Genomic DNA, 12,065 nt, shown 5'->3' on the forward strand with positions numbered 1-12,065 from the left:
GTTGGACTATAAAGAAAGCTGAGCACAAAAGAACTGACACCTTTGAACTGTGGTGTTGGAGTAGACTCTTAAAAGTCCCTTGGATTGCAAGGAGATTCAACCAATCCATCCTAAAGGAAATCAGTCCTGAATATTCATTGGAAGGACTGATGCTGAAGCTGAAGCTCCTATATTTTGGCCGTCTGTCTCATTGGAAAAGACTCTGATCTGGGAAAAATTGAAGATAGGAAGAGAAGGGGATGACAGACGATGAGATGGTTGGATGGCATCACCGACAAGATGGACATGAATTTGAGTAGGGTCCCGGAGTTGGTGATGGAAAGGGAAGCTGGGTGCGCTGAAGTCCATGCGGTCGTAAAGAGTCAGACATGACTTAACGACTGAATTGACTGACTGAAGTATACAACAATGATAAAGAAATTGCTTCTGCTTTTTTTAGTCATCAAGTAGCTGGAAGACATCAATATAATTTCAAAAGAATGCAGTAAATGCTGGGTGGAAGGGGTGTCCAGGTACAAGGGCAGCAGGATTGCAACATCTAACTCAGCATTGACTTCACTACCTGTAAGACATTGTGAGAATCAGAAACAATTTAAGTCTAGGGACTGGTATAAAGCCTCTCATATGGTAGGTAGGTTCTCAGTGAACAGGAACACTTATTTTCTCATCAGTTGGGTAAACTTGTGGGCACATGGGCCCAGGTTTCAGATGATACTTGAAAATGGAATTTGTGCTTCCACTTTCAGTGCCTCTATTATTCTTTTAAAGTGTTTTTCAAAATATTTGTAAAAGATTTCTGTTTATTGATGAAAATGTGAATAGTCTCTGTGACACTTGTTTCAAAAGAAATGAGAGCTTTTGCCTCTTCTTGGATATTTTCGGGGGTTTTGTGATGAAGTTATACGCAGGCAAAGGAGAAGAAACCACCATTTGCCTTAGTGACCTAAAACTAACCATTTTCCTCTGTGCTTTTTCTTATGTTTCTCTGTTCAGTGGTACTACTCAAAACCACTCTACAGCCAACGTGAAGATTAAAAATCAAACATCTAAATGTTAAGAAAGGACATAAACATGAGATAGTTTCATAATGTCTCTATGCCTGTCTCATCTAGAAAATGAGAATACTAATACACAGCTTGGAAAGAAATTGAAAAAATTAAACTATATGTAAAACACTATGTAAATATTAGCTTTAGTTATTTATGTAATTAAATATATTTAAAATAAAAATTTCCTAAGTACCAGTTCAGGACTTTGTATATATTAAGTGTTCTAGAGTATTATTTATTTTGCCAAAGGTGTCACTTCTCCTCTGCTACTGACATTAATCTTTTATTTCTTGTGGGCACCAGATCATTGCTTTTTCTACTACAAACAGTGGTGAATCTGGCAGAATAAGGCTTTCATCAAAAGCAAGGAGATGGGGAGCTGAGCCAGGGATCTGCTCATTTATCACTCTCGAAAAGATAAAGAGACATTTCTGAAGCATTAACTTATGAGCCTAGAATTCTAAATTATATCACCTATAAATCTAAGCTCCCCCTAAGTGAGACTTATACCTGAGCTTGAGAGCTGAAGAATAATGGTGTTATTTATCTCCTGGGGCCTGTTGGATGGCAGAGATCCCAGAATTAACATTGATAATCAAGACCACTGAAGAAGCCCTGACCACTCTAAATCAGTTCTGGGTGTTTTATCTGGTGACAATCTCTGTCTTATCATTCAGACAGGAAGCGAGGGTGCCGTCGATGGAAAATTCTCTGGTCACAGTCTGTTTGTTGGCTTTGGGTGGTTCTCTGGGGACGAGGGGCTGTTTTAGAGGGGAGTGGTATTTTTTTTTCTCCCCTCAGGAAAAGTAAGTGTGATTATCAGGATTTTTTTTTAACCCCTCAGTGATGATTTTTAACTTTCTCTTTCCACCTTCTTCAAGAATTTAACATTCCATGGTGGGTTAAAAGTAGGTCCTACTGTGTTAGAAGAATATTGGAGTTGCTTGCTAGTGTTGGTTATGCTACAGAATATTTTTTTCATTTTATTAATAGATTAAGCAGTTAGTGACTGGAAGGAATGGGTTTTTTTTTTTTAAAGCTGTTGCTCTCTAAGGAGAAATACTATTGACATTAATGATGGTAAAAGTAAAAATTTAAAAAATAACCAAACGAAGCTCAGACCAAATTGAGTGCACTCCAAGTCACTTAGTGACTACTGAATGCCTCAACAGAGGAAAGAGAACTCATTTCCTTTAAATTTTAAAATAAAGCCATAGCATATAACAAATAATGTCCTCATGTTCTGATTAGAGAAGTCCTATGCAATTGACAAGGGCACAAACATTCTGAAACAAGATAACTGGAAATGTGCCCGACTTTTTATACTTTAGAAAGCAACCAGCTAGGAGATTTGTGAGGTGTCTCCCTCTATAGCCAGAGCAGAGGACACAGACACAGCACCCCCCGTCCCCACCAGGTTCCCCCTGCTCCACTACCAGGCAAGTATTTATCAAAGGTTCTAGCCTGGAATAGCTCATTAGGCACAAGAGAAGGAAGGATCAGCAGAGGACAGCATGATTCCTTTTCTGGATGCACCAAAAATCAATCCAATGGTAGTAATTACAGTGAAAAACCAAGAGCAAGTTCAGAAATAAAGCCTTCACTTGGGTTCAGATCTGAGGTGACACAGATTATAGGAGGTAACAACAGAGTCACAGGAAGAGAGAAGCCCCAAGTTCTAGGCGCCCACTCTGCCAACTAACTGCTTTCTGGCTTTGAACAAGTTACTTAAACTCCTTGGGCTCCTGGTTCCCGTAGCAGAGGGGTACAAGGTGGGACTGAAGCATGCACACACCTGAGGAAAGCAAATGTGGTCATCCTGCCGGGTGCAACTCTCTCCTCTCTTTTGAAGTACTGTAAGCCATCCACACATGACTATATACATGTCTTAGAACCTGAAAGAAAGCAGGACTTTTTGGACATGATGAACAAAGTAAAAATGTCTCACCTAAGAGTCCACTGTCTTGAAGAGAAGAAAAACAATGTTAACAGTGAAGCACACTGAAGATGCATAACAAATGTTGAATTGAAAGTTATGTTATGATTCATGCAGTTTCATTTCTGCTGCAATTGATGTACATATAAGAATTCTACAGGACTGACTACAAAATGGAAAAATACCTGCTTTGACAACAGGATTTTGGCCTCACTAGTCATTAAAAGCAAATTAAAATAAGATTTTGATTTATCAGACTGACAAAGATTAAAAGAGTAGAATGATCTGGTGTCAGTGTGGTTGTGTAAGGAAACAGGAACCTTCACATAACTGCTATTAGGAGTGGAACTGATTTTGCTTTATCCAGAATAACAGTTAGGCAATTTTAAAAAGCTCTTTAAAAAGAGCTTTAAACCAGCTTAAAATTTATATTCTTTAAACCAGCAGTCTCACTTCTAGAAATTTCTCCAGAGGAAAAAAATTGGACAAGAGCCTCCAAAAATATAAGATTGTTCTGTAACACTATCTAAGATAGTAGAAAATATAAACTTAAATATTCATTGAAAGATTAGTTAAGTGAATTAAAACTATACAAAAGTTAAATAGCACATAGACACAAAAATAAAACAGTGGAAAATATAAACCTAAATATCCATTAATAGATAAATGAACTAAGACCATACAAATACCACACACACAGACACTAAAAATAAAGATCAACATTAAATTATTTACAAGTCAACCTGGGTGTCTCTGGGTTATGACATTTGGAGGTGATTATAGATTTTTTTCCTTCTCAATTTTTGAAATTTTCTAGTGGTTGACTGTGATCAATCATTGATCTAACCCCTCAAAGAGCTGTTTGATGGGGAATAATTTAAGGTGAGTGGTATAAAACCTTCTTTGTGGTAGGCTCTCAACTGGCAGGAGCTCTTATGAGCATCTCATCAATTAGGTGGATTTCAAGGCACATGGCCCAAGGTCTCAAGAGATGATTGAAGATGAAATTTAAGCTTCCAGTTTCAGTGCTTCTATTAAAGCATTTAAAAATATATGTAGAAGATATTCTGTTTATTGATGGAAACTTAAATGGCCTTAAATGTGATTATTGTTTCAAAGGAAATGAGAACTTCTGCCACTTTTCGAACTTTTTTCTTCTTTCTGCAATGGGGTTATTGGCAGAAAAATGAGAGAAAACCATCATTTGTCTCAGTGACCAAGAAATAACCATTTTTCTTTGTGTTTTTTCTTATCTGCTCAGAATCACTATCAAAAAGTCCTATCTAGTCAATGTGATGAGTACAAAGCACACACCTGAATGTTAGAGAAAAGCATGGTATTTGAAACTTATTTCCCTTTGTCTTAGAATTTTTATTAAGAAAGTTAAGAAACCACAAGTTTTTGTGTGATACATGAATCACATTCTAGAAATCTGTAATCTTCTGATAAAAATGGATTCCAGTGATATTTAACAAGGTCAGTAGGTCACAGGACCACCATCTTTCTGCCTTCAGCTGAGCTTCTTCAATAATTTGAAGGCAAATTATTATAGACAGGAGTATTAGCTTCATAGTCATTAAGAACCATTATGAGGGGTTGAATCTGTATCTTAAGTTTTCAAAGAATTGGATTCTACCCTAAATTGCTGACTCTTTCCTTCTTCAATTCTGTTACCTCCTTTCCTTTCTCCCAGCTCCTTCTAGTCTCCTGGTAACGTGACCTGCACTTGAGCCTACTTCTTTCTATGCAGTTCACATGTACAGTTGTCAGATAAGGACTACATCATAGGTCATTCTTCACATCTGAACAGTCCTAGTCCTCCAAAATCACTGCAGATAGCAACTGCAGCCATGAAATTAAAAGACACTTGCTCCTCGGAAGGAAAGCTATGGCTTTTCCAGTAGTCATGTACAGATGTGAGAGTTGGACCATAAAGAAGGGTGAGTGCAGAAGAATTGATGCTTTCCAACTGTGGTGCTGGAGATGACTTTTGTCAGTCCCTTGGACAGCAAAGAGAACAAACCAGTCAGTGCTAAAGGAAATCAACTCTGAATATTCATTGGAAGGACTGAGGCTGAAGCTTCAACATTTTGACCACCTGATGTGAAGAGTCAACTCATTGGAAAAGACCCTGATGTTGGGAAAGATTGAAAGCAATGAGATGGATGAAACTGGAGCCCATTATACAGAGTGAAGTAAGCCAGAAAGAAAAACAACAATACAGTATACTAATGCATATATATGGAATTTGAAAGATGGTAACGATAACCCTATATGCGAGACAGAATAAGAGACACAGATGCATAGAACAATTTTATGGACTCTGAGGGAGAAGGTGAGGGTGGGATGTTCTGGGAGGATAGCATTGAAACGTATATTATCATATGTGAAACAGAACACCATTCCATGTTCGATGCATGAGACAAGGGCTCAGGGCCGGGGCAATGGGATGACCCAGAGGGATGGGATGGGGAGGGAGGTGGGAGGGGGGTCCAGGAAGGGGAACACATGTAAACCCATGGCTGATTCATGTCAATGTATGGCAAAAACTATTACAATATTGTAAAGTAATTAGCCCCCAACTAAAATAAATAAATTTATAAAAAAAAAAAAAAAAAAGAAAGAATGCAAAAGGAGAAAGGGGAAGCAGAGGATGAAATGGTTAGATAGCATTATCAACTCAATGGACATGAATTTGAGCAAGCCCTGGAAGATGGTGATGGACAGGGAAGCCTGGCATGCTGCAGTCCATGGGGTTGCAAAGGACACAACTTAGCGACTAAACAACAACAATTGATATTTTCTTTCCACCTATTCTTGCCTGGAGAATCCCATGGACAAAGGAGCCTGGTGGGCTACAGTCCATGGGGTCGCAAAGAGTTGGACACAACTGAGCGACTAACACACACACACACACACACACACACACATAAGTAAAGCATATTAATCATTAAAAAACTACAGTCAAGCAAAAATAATGAAAATGAAAAGCATCAGTAATTGACCACTCAGAAAACCACAGTTACAGTTCAGAATATATCTTTTCAGTGTTTTGCTATGCATTCAAAAGAAATTTTTTTCTAAAACTGGATCATAGTCTTACACAGTTTTCTAACCTGATTTCCTTTTCAGTTAGCCACTGTATGAATCTTTCCATGTCAACCAAAATCCTAGAACTTTTTTTTCCATTTCAATTTAAGAAACATTTCTTCAGAATGATACATAATCTTACATTACCCGATAGAGACCAGAGGTGACCGGACAGAGACAACTTTTCTTGCAAGCACAAAATAAGCACAAATCAGGTGAGTGTAGGGAGGGGATGGACAGGATGTTATAGAAGTAAATACCAGGAGATTAAACTTTGACCAGAGGCTGGGGATGCGATCCCAAGGAACCACATTCACCTCATAATCAGAATGCAGGTATTCCAGTATATAGCTGTACCAACAGACTTATCTGCTCATATTTGAGGTCTTTTCACCTGGCTAAGTCTACCAGATGTTTACAATGATTAAAAAATTATACTTCATAAATCCTGTTAGCCATCTGGTGTAGACAGTTTTGCTTCTTTGCTTCTGTCAATCAAGAGGGTATATGCATCAGTGGAAGCCTGGTGTCTCATAAATTCCCCAAGGGTGTCTTCTAGCCTGTGATTAAAAAAGGAGTCAGTTCAGTTCAGTCGCTCAGTTGTGTCCGACTCTTTGTGACTCCATAGACTGTAGCATGCCAGGCTTCCCTGTCCACCACCAACTTCCGGAGCTGGCTCAAACTCATGTCCATCAAATCAGTGATGCCCTCCAACCATCTCATCCTCTGTCATCCCCTTTTCCTCCTGCCTCCAGTCTTTCCCAGCATCAGGTCTTTTCCAATGAGTCCATTCTTTGCATCAAGTGGCCAAAGTATTGGAGTTTCAGCTTCAGCATCAGTCCTTCCAATGAATATTCAGTACTTATTTCCTTTAGGATTGATTGATTTGATCTTCTTGCTGTCCAAGGGACTCTCAAGAGTCTTCTCCAACACCACAGTTCGAAAGCATCAGTGGAAGCCTGGTGTCTTATAAATTTTCCAAGTTCCTAAGTGACTGGTGCTTTCCAGTCACCAAAGTGGTTTCCAGTTTGTCCCTAGCATCTCTTGATGGTGGTACAACCAACACAACCACCTCAGAGGCACAGGGTCACTCTCCTGTCAGATTCCAGACCATTTCCACCACCTGAAGGTTTTCCTTCCCATAAGGAACACTCAGGATAAAAGCACCAAGTATTCTTGACTTTGAGGAAGCCCTGGAATCCCTTCCCCAAACCAGTTCTTTCACTTTATATCCTGTTTGTTCCCTCCCTCTTCTTCCAAAAGAATCCAGGCCCATGATCTCCTTTTTCCATTTCTGCTGTTAGAGGTTGGGGCATCCTGTTTACATTATATATTTTCTCTGACAAAATTGGAAGTCTAATATCCTTGCTTTTTTCTGTTTACTAAATATCACCTTTGATTTCATATTTAGAGAGAAAGGGTAGAATGAGGAAAGGAATGATTTGAAATATTCAATTCAGGATAACATTCTGGAGACCAGACTATACAGAAAGTCCCCAGTGAAATATGTGAGCCAACAAACCCTCTTACCTCTTTAAAAGGGAAAGAATATATTTGTAACTGTAATCATTAGAGTAAATGTTTTCCTGCTTTGATATGGAGATTTGGGAAAGCAGAAGAGTAGTTTTAAAGAAAGTATTTTCTTGAGCAGTAAACAGCATATGAAACTTAGAGTGTGGTGAACTGTCTACGGATAACTGGCTTTGTGGCTTTTTTTTTGAGGCTAAGATCTTGATTTCTGGGTCTTGGAGACTTGATCCTCAAAAATGATCTAAAAATGCATCAAATAATACCTCCCAACATTACAGAAATGTCATGAGGCTCACATAATATTTGTGAAAGTAACTTACAAACATTGAAAGTTTTGCAAAAGTTTATGAAGAACATATTAAAAAGCAGAGACATTACTTTGCCAACAAAGGTTCATCTAGTCAAAGCTATGGTTTTTCCCAGTCATCATGTATGATGGGAGAGTTGGACTATAAAGAAAGCTGAGTGCCAAAGAATTGGTGCTTTTGAACTAGGGTGTTGGAGAAGACTCTTGAGAGTCCCTGGGACTGCAAGGAGATCCAACCAGTCCATCCTAAAGGAAATCAGTCCTGAATATTCATTGGAAGGACTGATGCTAAAGCTGAAACTCCAATACTTCAGCTACCTGATGCAAAGAACTGACTCATTGGAAAAGACCCTGATGCTGGCAAAGATTGAAGGCGAGAGGAGAAGGGGATGAGAGAGGATGAGATGGTTGGATGGCATCACCGATTCAATGGACATGAGTTTGAGCAAGCTCCGAAAGTTGGTGATGGACAGGGAAGCCTGGCACACTGCAGTCCATGGGGTCACAAAGAGTTGGACACGACTGAGGGACTGAACTGAACTGATTATTATTTTTAAAATGAGCAGCGTCTTAAGTTCGTGGAGGAAATACTGTAAATATTGGGGAAGGAAAACATTTTCCTCCACCCCTTTTGGGTTCTTGTAGCTGGTCTAAGAATTAAATTGATGTTAGACAGATGGACAGGAAAACATCAAATTTAGTTATGTATGTACAGGGGTCTGAAAAGAAAAAATGACACACTGAGACAAGTTAGAAAATTGAGGCTTATATGCAATCTGAGAGAAGAAGGGAGTAGGGTACTGGGACTTCAGAGGTGAGGAAGGAAATTTACATGCAGATGGAAAAGCAAAAGTTTGGTAACAAATATGTGCTGGGTCATGCAGAGACACTGGGACACAGACAGGATTTTGGGCTCTAGGCGCTGCTGAGCTCCCCACACCACATGTAGCCCATATTCTTTGTAGGTATCTCTGGGCATAGTGCTCCTCCTGAACTAGGCTCTTTATCTAAATTATTTTAGGTAGTTAAGGCAGAGGTAATAAGAAAGACCTCCTGCATCTATCTACTGTTCCTTAAAAAATAATCAGTCTAAAATAATCTTCATGCTAGAGAGACATATTTTGGGACAGCAAACTTTGTTTCTCTAAGTAAGGCTCCCTCCAACAAAAGTAACAAATATTTAGGATTTAAAATATATTCTTTTCAGATTCATTTCATGTATTCCTGTTGCCAATTATTTCTAGGAAGTATATAATAGTTACAAATTGATTTCACACACTTAGCTAAGAATATTGCAGAGATTTGATTTCACTCATCAATGAAAGAGAGTTTCTGTGGGTTTATTTTTTTAACCTTTCACGTTTTAGCATGAGTACTTCTGATGTTTCTCTGCAGAGTGAAGGCTGGGCACAGAAAGCAGATGGTCGGTACAACTACTAAGAGCTGAAGTCTGGTGTCAGCAAAGCTTGGTTATGGTGACAGTTCACTCCCGTTGACCTGAAGGTGCTGAACCTGCTTTGTGAAAGCATTGTAGTGGAGCAGGAGGAGCATGGGTTTTTGAGTCAGAGTGACCTGGCTTTAAGGATTTGATGAGTCTTTTAACTTTAGTTTTCTTATCTTTAAGATGTAGATGATAATTCCTACCTTGAAGCATGTTTGAGGACTTTAAAGGAGAAGGATGTTAAGTTCTATAACAATCCTGGAACTTGAGAGATTAAAAAAAAAAAAAGATTCCTTTCTTCTTCGGCTGATGCTCTGGTGTCTCCAGATGAGTTCCAGGTCACCCTGCTGCAGCAGTGATGGGGCAATCTGGCACCAAGCTCAGTTGCAGCACATCCTTCCTCAGGGAAGGACGCTGAATTATATGACTATTTTCTAGGCATGGTGCTAATTGCTTGGCCGTATGGTATATAGGAAAATGAATTCAAATCTGTGTCTTGATGAATGCTTGCTCATTGAATATGCACCTATTTATCACACAATGGCAATGACAATTTTTTCCAGAAAGAAATGTTTCTGATTTACATATGTGTAGCTGCTGCATGAAGTGGGTTTTATAAATCACTATGTCATCATCACAAAAAAATGCCTTCTAGCCATATTAAAAAGAGCCCATGACAAGGAGCCTATCAAATTGAATGGAAAGGCCATAAAACCATCAGTTCATTTGACATGAAGCTGATATATTATGTGATAATGCTTCAAGTAGAACCTGGGATCCCATTCATCACACAGGCTGCTCCTTGGCTAGGTTCTGAGCTGTGTGTTAATGAAACCGTCACGCTCGACTCATGCTGCAGATTGTGGTTCCCAATGAGCACTGGAAACCTACACACCAGAAAATGTTCCTGTTGAATACAGGTTTCATTCAGTAATGAACTTTCCCAGCAGAAAGTTACATCAGGACAGAGGTCACACAGCTTCCTGGGGGCACAGTGTCCTCAAGTGTAAAAGGTCAACTGAATCCATGGTTCATAGTGAGAGAAGCACATAGACTTATCTGGCTGACCTATGCAAGTGCAGGGGCTGGGGCCCCATCCCAGGGAAGGACCTGGGATTCCTCAGCTTTAAAATATCCTTAGGTGATTCTGATGCTCAGCCAGAGTTCAGACTCTTTATTCAAAGTGTCATCTGAGGATTAACAGCATCAGCATCGCTGAAAGCTTATTAGAAATGTAGAATCTCAAACCTTCAGAATAAGAATCTGAATTTTAACAAGATCCCCAGTGACATTTAACATTTAAGCAGCATCAGAACAGTGTTTCCAAACTTGGCCCCTTCTTAACATCTCTTGGGAAGCTTTTAAATATCCCAGTGCCCAGCTGCACCATAGAGTCAAATCAGAGCTTTTAGGGGTAGAACCCAGGCATCACATATTTTGCTACTTTTTAAATTTCACCAGAAGATTCTAATAAGTAGCAACATTTGAGACCCACTAACTTAGAACCTCATTTACAGTTTACACCTGAGGCTTTAGCTAGTGGCCCAAAAACACATGATGACGCGAATGCGCAGAATCACTGGCTTAAAGAGGGTGGCTTCAAACAACAGCAGGAAGGTGAGGCATTCCGTCTTCACTCCTCTTGTGGCCAGGCATTGTCTCGTCCTTTCATATATGCCTTCAGGACAACCCTGACAGGTAAGAACTGTTACATATTTTTGAAATGAGAAAACTGCAGTTTAGAGAGATAAATTGATATGTCTGAGGTTATGTAGCTAGTTCTGGAGGAGGGCATGGTGACCCACTCCAGTATTCGTGCCTGGAGAATCCCCATGGACAGAGGAGCCTGGCGGGCTGCAGTCCACAGGGTTGCAAAGAGTCGGATATGACTGAGCAACTAAGCACTCACACATGTAGCTAGTTATGGGGCTTCCCTGGTGGCTCAGTGGTAAAGAATTTGCCTGCCAATACAAGGGACGTGGGTTTGATCTGTGGGTTGGGAAGACCCTTGGAGAAGAAAATGGCACCCCACTCCAGTATTCTTGCCTAGAGAATCCCACTGCAGGAGTCTGGCAGGCTGTAGCCCATGTGGTTGCAAAGAGTCGGATACAACTCAGCACACACACACGTAGTATGTAGCTAGTAACTGGTGTTCATCCCACTCTGAAATTCATGCTCTGTTATAGTGCTGCCCACATCTCAGGTACCATAGCCACTGCCCCCCGCCCACCCTGCTGTGCCTCCCAGGGTAGACCAGATTTTTTTAAGTGAGAGCAGTTTCAGGAGTGATAGGTAGAAACAGGGTGATTATCAATCCAGGGTCATTCTATGAGTATATTCAGAATGAAATGTGAGGAAAGATCCAAGAAGGCAACATGACTGGGAGAAAAAAAAAACCAAAAAACCCACAGAATACACGTCTAACCACAACTGCAGAAAAGAGAACTTTCCCATTAAAGGCTCTAACTTAACAACCTAATGCAAAGCCTGGCCAGCTCACAGCACAGAACAAAGGATTGAGCAAATACCAAAGGAGAACTATCCGGCTGCTTACCGGCCCCTCCACACCCAGAGGCAGGGAGGCAGGCTTTCAACAGCCAGAGTCAGAGGGCAAGGGGCTGCTACAATCTCAGCCCAAGAGAGGGCATCTTCCACCAAACTGGGAGCAGCATCCCAGCTGCTAACCACGTCTTCCTGAGATTCTGGATGGTT

This window comes from Giraffa tippelskirchi, chromosome 2 (assembly GCF_054371585.1).
Source record: "Giraffa tippelskirchi isolate mGirTip1 chromosome 2, T2T-mGirTip1v1.2.pri, whole genome shotgun sequence".
In the NCBI taxonomy this organism is placed as follows: Eukaryota; Metazoa; Chordata; class Mammalia; order Artiodactyla; family Giraffidae; genus Giraffa; species Giraffa tippelskirchi.